The 12,538-nt window shown below is 38.9% G+C and overlaps 1 pseudogene; it reads right to left on the bottom strand.

The window, feature by feature from the left end:
• Nucleotides 1-1,546: 1,546 nt before the first annotated feature.
• LOC101393450 (small ribosomal subunit protein uS2 pseudogene) lies at nucleotides 1,547-2,402 on the bottom strand (annotated as a pseudogene).
• Between the last annotated feature and the right edge of the window lie 10,136 nt (nucleotides 2,403-12,538).

The following is a 12,538-nucleotide window of genomic DNA, read 5'->3' as shown; positions in this document are numbered from 1 at the left end:
GTACATTAACCCAGACAGGGGAACACGTATTTTAAAAGCTCCTTGTAAATCCTTGATACATCTACCCAGGTAAAGATTTGACAACTTGTCCCTATGCCTTACAGGTCAGACTTTGAAACTAGCCCCCCCCCCCAATTGGTCAGTGCGTGGCCCCCAGGGTGCTTTATGTAAGTTGTTGCTCCCCATAAACGTTGTCCTCTTCCCTCTGGTTTTAGTCAGGTAAATCAGGATATTGTTTTTTAATGTTATGAAGCCATGAAATGAAAAGTTATCCTGTGCTTAAAAAGGAAGATTGATCATGTTCTGGGAATTTTTTTTCTTGCAATATCTGCTGCCGTTAAACCACCAGAAATACCATTCCTGTTTTACCTTATGTCTATGCATTGGCCATGTTTGTGTTTATAGGTATATGTTGATAGGTTTGTTGCTTGCTTACGTGTTAGTTTGGGATTTTTTCTAAAAATATTTTTATACCAAGAGAATATAATTTAATGGCAATAACATCCTAAAACGAGAAATGGAAGCTACTAGTTATTCTTTTAACTTGGCACAAGATTAAATACAGATTTTTTTCCTGTTTCTTAAGTGCTATTAGAGATAAACTGGCTGGAGAAAACGTTTATAAAAATAAATACTTTCATTTGAACAACAACAAGAAAATATGCTATCCTTAAATATAACTGCTTCAGTTGAATATGAGGAAAATCTAACTCCCCAGTCTGTCACTCCATTAATTATCTGGATTGGTTTGGCATTTGGCTTGTCTGGTTGACATTGTATACACAATGTCTTCCTTGAAGCTGCGTGTTGAAGAGGACCATGGACCCAAATCCTGAAGAACTATTACGCAGCCAGAGTGTCTGTCCTTCCTGCTAGAGCCTGCAGACTAAGCAGGTTGTGTTAATGCAATAACCCAGGTTGGTTGTCTGGGAGGGAAGGGAAGTAGGAAGAAACGACAAGAGAACGGGCTACCATGTTTAGAATCTGTGGGGTTAGGGTGGTCCTCAGGGATTCTCTTCAGCTGTTTAGTTGTTAATTTGTTTTGTTACCTAACACTCTACCTTGAATATATTCCCTAGTCTACAATATATTCTACTACATAATTTTGATGATTGCATATGGTATTGTACCATATGGAGATTACACAACTTTTTAAACCAGCTTCTTCTTCATTTATTTTTCTCTAATATTTCAGTTTTTCAGTCATAAATGTTTTTGAGCAAGCATTTTTATAGATAAATCTTTGAGCGGATGCATAATTATTTCTTAGGATAAATTTCTAAAAGTGTAAATCCTAGATCAAAGAGCAATTTTAAAAATATATGTGGAATCTTTCTCTATAAAGTTTGCATCAATTTACGTTCACTCCAACAGTGTTTGTGAGAAGGTCTGTTTCCCCACTTCTTCACTGATGATGGATATAATCATTCTTTCTAATCTTGACCAACCTGAGAATCAATTAATAATGAGCTGTATTCTTTTTTATAAAGAAACTATTTGTTTTCCATTACTGTTATTTCCGGCTAAGAGTCCGTGGAAGAACAGCTTAAGACCACTCAGTGGCTGCTCCCACCCATCCAGTGGCCTGAGCAGTGGAGCGGCAGACCAGTCTTCAGTGGCGGGCTGAGTGCTCGTCTTCAGAAGGGAACTCCTGGCCTGCACACAGTCGCACCAGTCTGTGACCTCAGGTTGAGTAGCAGTAAATTCGGGAACTCAAGCAGTCCATTCACCCTGCAATTCCTCCTTTGTCACAGCCTCTGTAGCAGCAGCCTGCTCTTCCTTTTCAATCTCTTCAGGATCTCTGTAGAGGTAGAGACCAGGCATGACCTCCCACGGGTGTTCACGGAAGATGGTGCCATGCCTGCACAGAGCTTCCCAGGCCAGCATTTACCACATCAGACGCGCTGAGTGAGCTCCCTTGCTGCGGGGGATGGCAATGTCCACACGGCGCAGAGGAGAGTCTGTGTTACACAGAGTAACGGTAGGCAGGTCAACATAAGATGCCTCTGTGAAGGGCTGGTGGTCAGCCCTGGGACTATTAACCACCAGAAGTCATGGCTCCCTAAAGTCTGCCTGGACCTGGTTGGTGATGGTTCCAGGAGTGAAGTCACCAGCAATAGGAGTGGCTCCAGTAGCAGCAGCAACCTTCAGCACAGCTCACTGGTCAGTATTCCTGGAGGATAGGACACTGATACCAGCTAGGTCTTCAATGGCACAAGCTGCCAGCAGGAGCTTCTCTCAGGTTCTCTCCAGATTTATGACGTAGATGTCACCATTTTTTCCTTTTGTAGATTCATTCCATTTGAAAGTCAAGGTTGGTGCCACCTATGTGAGTTCCTGCTGCAAAGAATTTGAAGACATCCTCCCTCCTCTATTTGCAGGACATCAGGGGCTCCAGACATTGTGAAAGTTCCCCTTTAAGTCATGGCAGGAACCCAGAACAAAACTGTATGGAGCCCTCTCTGGGGAGCACATAAAGGTAATGAGTTGTATGTTAATTTGCATGTTTATTATTATCAGCTTACAAATTTGTTCATAGGTATTGTCTGTTTGTATTTCTTCATTTGTGAGTTACCATTTGATGTTTTCCATTTTTTCTTTGGAGACTCTGTCTTTTGCTTGGCATTGTTGCAATGCCTTACGTAATTGCAAGCATCCCTTATGTAGTAGCTAATTTAAATAGTAATCACTCAAACATAGCAAATATACTTTCTCAGTTTTGGGTTTCTCTTTAAAATTTTTAAAGAGTATTTAACAAGCAGCTTTTATTTATATTTTTATAGTTTGAGGGCAAAAATGAGGTATTGAAAATAGATTTTCAGGAAAACGAATCCAGCAGATGTAGGCAGGCTTGTTTAGACGGGGGAAGCTCAGTTAGGACACCAGTTCATAATCAAAAAGTGAAACAAGGATCTGCAGGCAGCAGCCAGAGGTGGAAACACAGCGTAAGGAATAGCTGTCAGATGCAGTGTAAGGGAAGAATGGCGAGATTGGTTCAGTGTAGGATCTAAAGAGATGTAAGAGTCACAGACGATTCCAAAGTTAGAGACTGAGAAAAATGGACCAGTGCTAGAAATGTAAACATTGGCATGCTGTTCCTTTGTTCCTCTCTTGGTTTGTTTTGTTTGATTTTGAATAAACTGAGTTTAAGGTGACAACCATCTACATGTACGAACACTGAAGAGCTCTTAGAAATTTTTTTCTACCGCCTCTTTGATCAGCATTTTGAGAACCAAGTTCATGCTTTGTTCTATTTTATTATTTAACCAGTATTTGTGTTGTCATCTAGTGGCCACCAGGTAAAGAGGATTTTCTCAGTCTTCCCTCTAACTTCCTACTTTGGTTGTGATAATCCTCATGTCCCACGTTGGTCCAGGGTCATAGGTGAGTGGTTGCAATTGTCTGCTGTGACATGAGACCCTGGTATCTGATCTGCTCCTGTCCCTGCCCCTCCGCTTCTGAGTCAGCAGCCACGGCCATATCTAAGCTCAAGTTTAGTCCATGTATGGAATCATGGGCAATGGCAAATGGCTTCACCCATCGGGGAGTGGAGAGAGAAAGACTGAGTGACCAGATTCAAGGAGGTCTAGGGGAGAGGCATGGGGATGGACGTATGAGAGTGGGCACCAACTGTGAGAACAAGGAGCACTGATACGCTGCCGTCTCTGAGTAGAGGAATGCGACACTCTTTATGAAAGGTTGTCACAGGAATCTCGTAGAGGGGAGTCTCTGGTACTTTCTCTGCCCATCTGACAACCCCACATCCACAACTCCAAAAATACAAAGATCTCTGACATCTAACAGTTATTTTCCTTTTTGCAAACTTATTTGTCAGCAGAAATTTACTTGAACTAACATGAGGATATTTATAGTTTTAATTATTCATTTTTTTAAAAATTGAGATATAATTGATATATAACATTATATTAGTTTCAGATAAACAACATAATGAGTCAATATTTGTATATATTGCAAAATGATCACCACAATACATCTAGTTAACATCCATCAGCACACATAGTTACAATTTTTTTTCTTGTGATGAGAACATTTAAGATCTACTCTTTTAGCAACTTTCAAATACACAAATACATTATATCCCATGACTTACTTGTCTTATAGCTGGAAGTTTTTTCCTTTTGACTCCCTTACCCATTTCACTCACCTCCCACCCCCCGTCTCTGGCAACCACCAATCTGTTCTGTATCTATGAATTCAGTTTTATTTTTTAGATTCCACATATAAGTGAGATCATATGGTATTAATCTTTTTCTGTCTGATTTATTTCACTTAGCTTAATGCCCTCAAGGTCCATTCATGATCCATGTCATCACAAATGGCAGGATTTCCTTTGTTTTATGGCTGAATAATATTCGTGTGTTTGTGTGTGTGTGTATCACATTTTCTTTATCTGTTCATTCACAGATGCATACTCAGGTTGCTTCCATATCCTGGCCGTTATAAACAATGTTGCAATAAACATGGGAGTGCAGATATCTTTTTGATTTAGTGTTTTTGTTTCCTTCAGATAAATACCTAGAAGTGGGATTGCTGGATCATATGGTAGTTCTATTTTTAATTTTTTGAGGAACCTCCATACTGTCTTCCATATTGGCTGCACCAATTTACATTCCTACCAACAGTGCATGAGGGTTCCCTTTTCTCCACATTCTCTCCAACACTTGTTATTTCTTGTCTTTTTGATAATAGCCATTCTAAGAGGTGTGAAGTGACATCTCATTGTGGTTTTGATTTGCGTTTCTCTGATGATTAGTGATGTTGAGCGCCTTTTCATGTTCCTGTTGGCCATCCGTATATCTTCTTTGCAAAAATGGCTCTGCCTATTTTTTAATTAGATTGTTTGTTTTTTTGCTTTTGGGTTTTATGAGTTCTTTATATATTTTGGAGATTAACCTCTTATCGGATATATGACTTGTAAATATCTTCTCCTACTCAGTATGTTGTCTTTTCATTTGGTTGATTGTTTCCTTTGCTGTGCAGAAGCTTTTCAGTTTGATATTGTTCCACTTGTTTATTTTTGGCTTTGTTGCCTTTGCTTTTGGTGTCAAATCCAAAAAATCATCACAAAGATCAATGTCAAGGAGTTCACTGCCTATGTTTTCTTTTAGGTGGTTTATGGTTTCAGGTCTGATATTCAAATCTTCAATCTATTTGAATTAATATTTGTGTATGGTGTAAGATAGTGATCCATTTTGATTCTTTTGCATGTGGCTGTCCAGTTTTTCAAACATCATTTATTGAAGAGACTGTCCTTTCCCCATTGTACGTTCTTGGCTTCTTTGTTGTAAATTAATTGACCATATAGGTGTGGGTTTATTTCTGGGCTCTCTATTCTGTTCCAGGGTTTTTCGTTTTTTTTGTGTGAGGAAGATCAGCCCTGAGCTAATATCCACGCCAATCCTCCTCTTTTTGCTGAGGAAGACTGGCCCTGGGCTAACATCCGTGCCCATCTTCCTCTACTTTATACGGGACACTGCCACAGCATGGCCTGACAAGCAGTGTGTCGGTGCGCACCCGGGATCCGAACCCGGGCCGCCAGCAGTGGAGCGCCCACACTTAACCGCTATGCCACGGGGCCGGCCCCCCATTCTGTTCCAGTTTTAATTATTGTTAATAAAACCAATAAACTAAACAGCCCAAATGATACATGGCTTTCCAGCACAATAAGGATTACAATGGTGAGAAGAGCATCCACATTACTAAGAATGTAGGTAACATTTCCATTTTCTGGCTAAGAGTCTGCGGAAGAACAGCTTTCTCATTACAAATGTGTATTTGCCAAGGAATGGCTTTCTTAAATTTCTATATTTTTTTCTATAATATGTCTATATTTTATTTAAAAATAAAAATTAGCAAGTTATCCTCCACTAACAGCTCAGGATTATTATATAAAGTTTTCTCATTGACATATCACAGAAATTGCTTGGTGAGAATAGAGAGTAATCACTAGAATGATCCCAACTAATAATTAGAATTATATATTTTATCTAAATTTCTCCTAAAGATTATTTCCATGTAAACATTATGGTTTTCGAAGTGTTCTCTGGCATTATAGCTCCATCAAGTGGTAAAATTGACATGAAGCTTTCAGGTTAATTTTCATACTAGAATTTCTATCAATGCTGTATTTATAACCAATTATCGCCTTGTTTCAAAGCACACACTGAGCCATTTTCACTTTGGAAAATCTAATGATTTTGTTTATGGACAGAGATGGAGTATTGAGACTTTTTTGGTATGGAAACTCAAGAATCACATTTTCCTACTGTTTACAATTTGATTCCTTGAATATCTTTAAATTACCATTTGCTACCGGAAATACTATTGTTGGGCCTCAGGTCCTCACTGACTTTTGGCCAGAGACATCAGTTCCTTACCAGCCAGGCCTCTCTATGCGGCTGCTCACAACACGGCATCTTGTTTCCCTCTCAGAGCAATGGATCTAAGAGAGAAGGAGAAAAAATAATGGAGGAAGAGCGAAAGAGAAGTCACAGTCTTTTTGTGACCTAATCTCAGAGGTGACATCCCGTCACTTTTGTTGTTTTTTCTATTCATTAGAAGTGAGTCAGTAGGTCCAGCCACACTCAGGGAGAGGGTTATGCTACAGCATGAACCCCAGGAGGCAGGGACCCTGGGGGCCATCTCAGAGGCTGCCTACCACAAGTGCTTTCCTAAAATAAGTGTACAACCTCTGAAACCCTCATACTTCATAAAAATTCAAATATATTACCCTTCACTCACAGAATCTAATAATTTTATTATTAGTAATAGAGTTTGCTATGATCCGGGTAGTATTCCAAATGTTACCCACCTATTTACTCACTAATTGTTAACTCTCTAATCCTGTAACAACCCTATAAGGGAAGTACTATTATTATTCCCATCTGACAGATGAGGAAACTGAGGCACAGAGAAATTAAGTAATTTGTCAGGATTTGAAACTGGGCATCTGGCTCCAAGGAGAGTATAAAGTTTAACACGATTTCTATTTGCCATACAACAGAAATTGTAAATTGAAAATGAGAAACACCATTGAAAATAGAAGTGAAGACAGAATCTTAGCAAAGATTCTCAGCTCCCATTGCTTAGGTGGGTACATCCTGTGATGCACATGCCGTGACCCAGCTTCTGCTCTGCCTGCAATAGTCCTGGTTTAGGCCGATTTCCTGGTATAATTGTTAATATTGATTCTTTCACCTCCAAAAGTGTCCAGATCTGGATGACAAATTATATGATAACTCTAAATATAAGGCTGTCAAAGTATTCCAACACGTCTGAAGAATACCACACATTTCATTATTAGAGAAAATTTAATCTTCCGTCACACCTCCAAGTGATTCTGACGCGGCCCTAAGTGTTGATTATCTCTGTTTTAGATGGTGAAAACTGTAAGAACATTAGTGGTAAAATAATATCACAGTGTAGTTTGTCTCGGTTATGGAGCAGCAGAAATCATTTATCTAGCTCCCACACATATGCAGAGGCAGAAACTCAAATACGGTGAAAAATTAATTATAATAATACCAAGTTGTTTTAGAACTTATCTATCATTTTGTCCTTTATAAATACAATATAAAACATGGGTCTGGTAAATTGATTAATTTTATCAGTAAAAAATATCCAAACTGGATAGATTATACTCCAAGGTTTACTTAAAAAATTATTTTAGGCTTCCTATGTTTAAGTTGTTAAGCAGGTAAATGCCTACATCATTTATAAAACACATTCATTTTTAGAAGTGATAAGGACTAAACAGATTAAAAATTGTCAAAACATATGTTACAAAGCAAACGTATAGAAAAGAACTAAGAACATGCGAATTTCCAGATAATGCCTTAGCCCAGGGAAAGGTTGTTCTTTGGCCTTTAGCCAGAAGAGGGCATTACGTGACTGCCTTATAATGGTGTGTTAGTATATATTTTTAAATTTTAAGACTAGATCTGTGAAGAAAAAGTCATGAATCATAGCATCCAAAAACTATACAGTGAAATCTTTTAATGAAAATAATTTTCCAAATGATTCTGCTTAAAGTATTCAGCTTTCTTTCTATCTGAGAATTTAATAAACATTACTTCATTATATTTATGGTCACTGTTTTATTACAACAAAGGGTTTAAGATGGAGAGGGATCATTCATTGTTAAAGCTTAAAGGATCCCTATTTTAAGTTCTTCATTTTATAAGTGATACAACTGAAGTTCAGAGATGTTGTGTGGCATGCCTGAGAGCCCCCGGGGCTGGCACTGTCATCTGAGACTGAGGTCTCCTCTAAATGCCGCTCTCAGACCCTCCCTTCTGTAGTCTCCAGCTCACCATCACATCAGAGCAGCACCCTGAACACAAAACCACAGGGCTTCCTGATTCATGTCAGAACTTCCAGAAGCACTGGCAGCACCAGAAAAAGTAGCAACTCATTCCCAAATATTGAAGTTAATACAACTTAAATATAAACATTTCATTATGACACTACTTAAGAAATGTTTCCAGTAAAACAGTTCTCTCCTTTTCAAAGTGAAATCAAAATGCTCCCCAGGGAAAGAGGGACTGCACAAAAGAAAATAGCAAAACCCTGCACTGGTCTTCCTGCTGGCCCAGGTAATGTCAGTCTCTGGTCACAAAGTGATAGCATTACAGAACTAGAACACTGGCAATCAGATTGTCTCTCTTATTTATAAATGTTTTATAAATGAAGAATCTAAGGCCCTTGGAGGTTAAATGATTGGCTCAAGGGCACAAACCTGGCGAGTGATAGAAGTGGTGGATCACTTCAGGTCTGTGGAAGGCAGAATTCTACAATGACCTTCTCCCCTGGTGTTGCTCTTGTAATTAAATTACCTTAAGAGGCAAAAGGGATTTTGCTGATACAATTAATGTTACTAATCAGTTGACCTTAGAAGAGGGAAATTATCTAGGTGGGCTTGACTTAATCACATGAGACCTCTAAAGAAGGCTAATTTTCTCCAGCTGTGGGCAGAAGAGGACATCAGAAATTTTCCAAGTATAAGAGGGATTGGACGGGAGGAACAAATGTTCTCCGTTGCTGAGGTGGAGGGGCCAGGCGGTGAGAGACGCAGAGACTGAGAGCTGCCCGCAGCTGACAACAGGGAAGGAAACGAAGACCTATAACTTCAAGTAACTGAATTCTGCCGATAATATAAATGAATTTGGAAGTCGACTCTTCCCCAGAACATCCAGATAAGAGCCAGCCCCAGCCAGCACCTTGATTTCAGCCTCTTGAGACCCTAAGCAGGGAACCCAGTCGAGCCCATGTGAAATTCTGACCTGGAACTGTGAGATAATAAATGGATGTTCTTTTCAGCTGTTAAATTTTAGTACTTTGGTGCATAGCAATAGAAAACTAATATTGAGTCTAACCTGAAAACAGAAAGCATTTGAGATTTTAAGAAAGACAGACTTCAACGTAAGGCTTTTGTTACATAAATGATGGAAGAACAGAGAAGCTAAATGGAAGACAGGAGGCAACTCTGATTAGCAGCTGCAGAAAGCTACCACCACCCGCAGGGCAGAGGGATGGTGGGCAGTGAGTTACCAAAGTCCAGGGGTTGGAGTCACACAGAAGTTGGAACCACAGCTGGCTGTCCAGGGGGCACTGAGCCATTGGATGAGCTGTGGTAGCTCCAGACACAGCCTGAGGCACAGAGAGGGGCGTGTCTTCCTTCTCGGCACCCTCCAATTGTTCACTTGTGCCTCCATTGGCCAGACCCTGCTGGACGCTGGCTGATACCGGGCCTGAGAAAGACAGCCTGCAGAGGGCAGCCTCTGCCACCTGGAGCAGAGCAGGGAACCGACAAGAAATGGATCTTAAGGGAAATAGGCCCAAGACAGGCACAGATGGCTCCAGAACCTTCAGGAAGACAAGGCAGCAGGCGTCTAGGCACCGTGCCAGATTATTTATGTTCTCTCTCTCTGTTCATAGTTGGTATTAATATCTTCTTTTTTGTATTCCTATTTTACTGACTAGGAAATGGAGGTCCAGGGAGTTTTAAAAATTTGCCCCAAATTGTATTGCCTTAAATAAAAGACATGGTTTTAACACAGGTCTATGTAGCAATCCCAAGCCAACACACAGGATGAAGCCGACAGATGCTCACCATTCGAAGCGGTAGGAAAATATGGACAAGGCAGAAAAATTACCTGCAATTTTATATTTCACTTCCCTAAATAAAGAACTTTCATTTGTACTGAAGAGAAAATACATTTCAGATCATTATTTTTAATAGCTCAACAGTATAGTAGATTTTGTGTTCACCTATTGGGGTTCAGTTTATGATTCCTCCAGGCCTAATATAAGAAGTTTCCTCTTATAATCACAGAATCCAATCTGCATAAGCCTCATAAGATTAATTTGTACACACATTTCCAGAATTATTTTCTGAGATTTACATTCTGAAGATCTGTGTGGCAATCTTATTTAGTATGAAAGAACTACCTGTTTCTTTTTAGGTTTAATTTTAAAATATATTAATAATAAAATATGCCAAGTTAGAAACACAAGGGTAGGAGGAGAAATATTTATAGGCTAGCATAGAAGAGCAATGGTCTCCAAGTCAAGTAGAAACAACATCAGAGTGGGGAAAAAATTTGAACTTCTATTTATATTTAATTTTTTCCTAAAATGAAAAATAAATTAGTCTTTTATACTTGCTTAATATATGGATCAATGCGGGCACCTTCGTCTGCTCTGCAGGTCAGATCCTCACATAGCTCCCACATCCCTAATATATTCAGGACACTCTGATGTGTTGAAGGTATCATTCTTACATTTGGTCTTTTATAAAATTATGCTAAGTGTTGAAAAATTTCTGTTCCTATTAAATGTATTTATAGATAATATTATGTAAACTGTACTAATCCTAAAAAAATAAACAAGTAGCATAAAAAAGATCCCTTCAATAAAATTGTGATTTTATATAACTCTGATAATGTAAGTATAAAGAAAAAAGCAATAAGGAAATGACAGAGCTGATACTTCTCCTAATAGTAACCCTTTTTCAGCCACAAGAAAGGAAAATCCATGATGATTTAATTGAATAAAATATGTTCTATCACATTATTCTCACAAAATTATATTCTTACTAATCATATTTTTACTGAGAGCGAAAATGATCTCTGTACCATTATAAATAAACTCAAATTAATTACTTGGAATAGGATATTTTGTCTTTGTCACCTGTTTTTATATTTCTAATTTTCTGTATGTTTTAAGATATAGACAATACATGAGTACAGTTGCAAATGGATACAACATGAAACTAAATAGGGGTACACATATTGGGGTGCATGCTCAAAATTTGATGGGAGTGCCTGATCTGTAAAGTTTGGAGACCTTGCTTAGAGAATCTTAAGAATGCAGAAATACAAAAGAACAATCTGTAGTTTGCATTTTCATTAACTAAGGGTTAATTCATTAATGTGATCCTGCCCAAGGTTAAAAAACTATTAAGCAGTTAATCCAGAATTTGACCCTGAGCAGTGTTACTTCAGAGCACAGGCTGTTTCTCCCTTTTCTGTCAGCACTTCCCACATTTCTTAACTTAGAAAAGAGTTTCAAGGTAGTGTTCTGACTGCGTAGACAGATGAGTTCTTGTATGCATCTATTGGATGATGTAAGGCTTAATCAGGAGCCAGTGATGAAGTATTGTCTAATAGTATCTTTTTTTATCTGCAGATGGACATTTTGTGTAGAGAAACTGTGAGTTAGGGGTGACTTCCTTTCTTTATACGTATATGAAATGCTTTACAATATATAATGCATTCATTCATTCATTTTCACACATTCAACAAGTATTTACCGAATACGTAGTGTAAGAGCCAATTACTGTTAGATAGCATAACCAAAATAAAGTCCCTGGTCTCCAGTAACTTCCTTTCTAATATTGGACACTACCTTACTCTATTTGGGATGCTATAACAAGCTACCATAACCTAAGTGGCTTAAACAACAATCATTATTTCTCACAGTTCTAGAGGCTTGAGAAGTCCAAGATCAAGGCACTACTAGCCTGCTTCCTGGTTCATAGACCCCTATCTTCTCGCTGTGTCATCAGGTGGCTGGGGAAAAAAGGAGAGAGCTCGCTGGGGTCTCTTTTATAAGGGCACTAATCCCATTCATGAGGGCTCTGCCTTCATGACCTAATCACCTCTCAAAGACCTCATTTCCTAATACCATCAGATTGGGGGTTGGCATTTCAACATATGAATTTGGGGGGGACACAAATATTCAGTCCATAACACATCAACATTTACCACGGCAGGCATGGGAAGAGGGAATAAGCTAAACATAACATAGATTTTCTCTTCTTCAATTCCTTCCATTTATGCTGTATGATTGACCCCACAAAGACAAGCGTTATGCAGAGTTGCAAAAGAAGAGCTATTTTTCATCAGTTCCATTCACTTCCCCTTTAGCAAACTCTCTTTGCCACAATCCTCATCCAACCTGGATCCTTGTGCCTCTGGTCTGAAGGGCTGCCAAGGGCACTTATCATGTCACTCCA

The sequence above is a fragment of the Ceratotherium simum genome, chromosome 12 (genome assembly GCF_057802395.1).
Source record: "Ceratotherium simum simum isolate JZ-2026a chromosome 12, ASM5780239v1, whole genome shotgun sequence".
In the NCBI taxonomy this organism is placed as follows: Eukaryota; Metazoa; Chordata; class Mammalia; order Perissodactyla; family Rhinocerotidae; genus Ceratotherium; species Ceratotherium simum.
The sequence above is the reverse complement of the archived record's forward strand: the minus strand, read 5'-3'. Positions and strand labels throughout refer to the sequence as shown.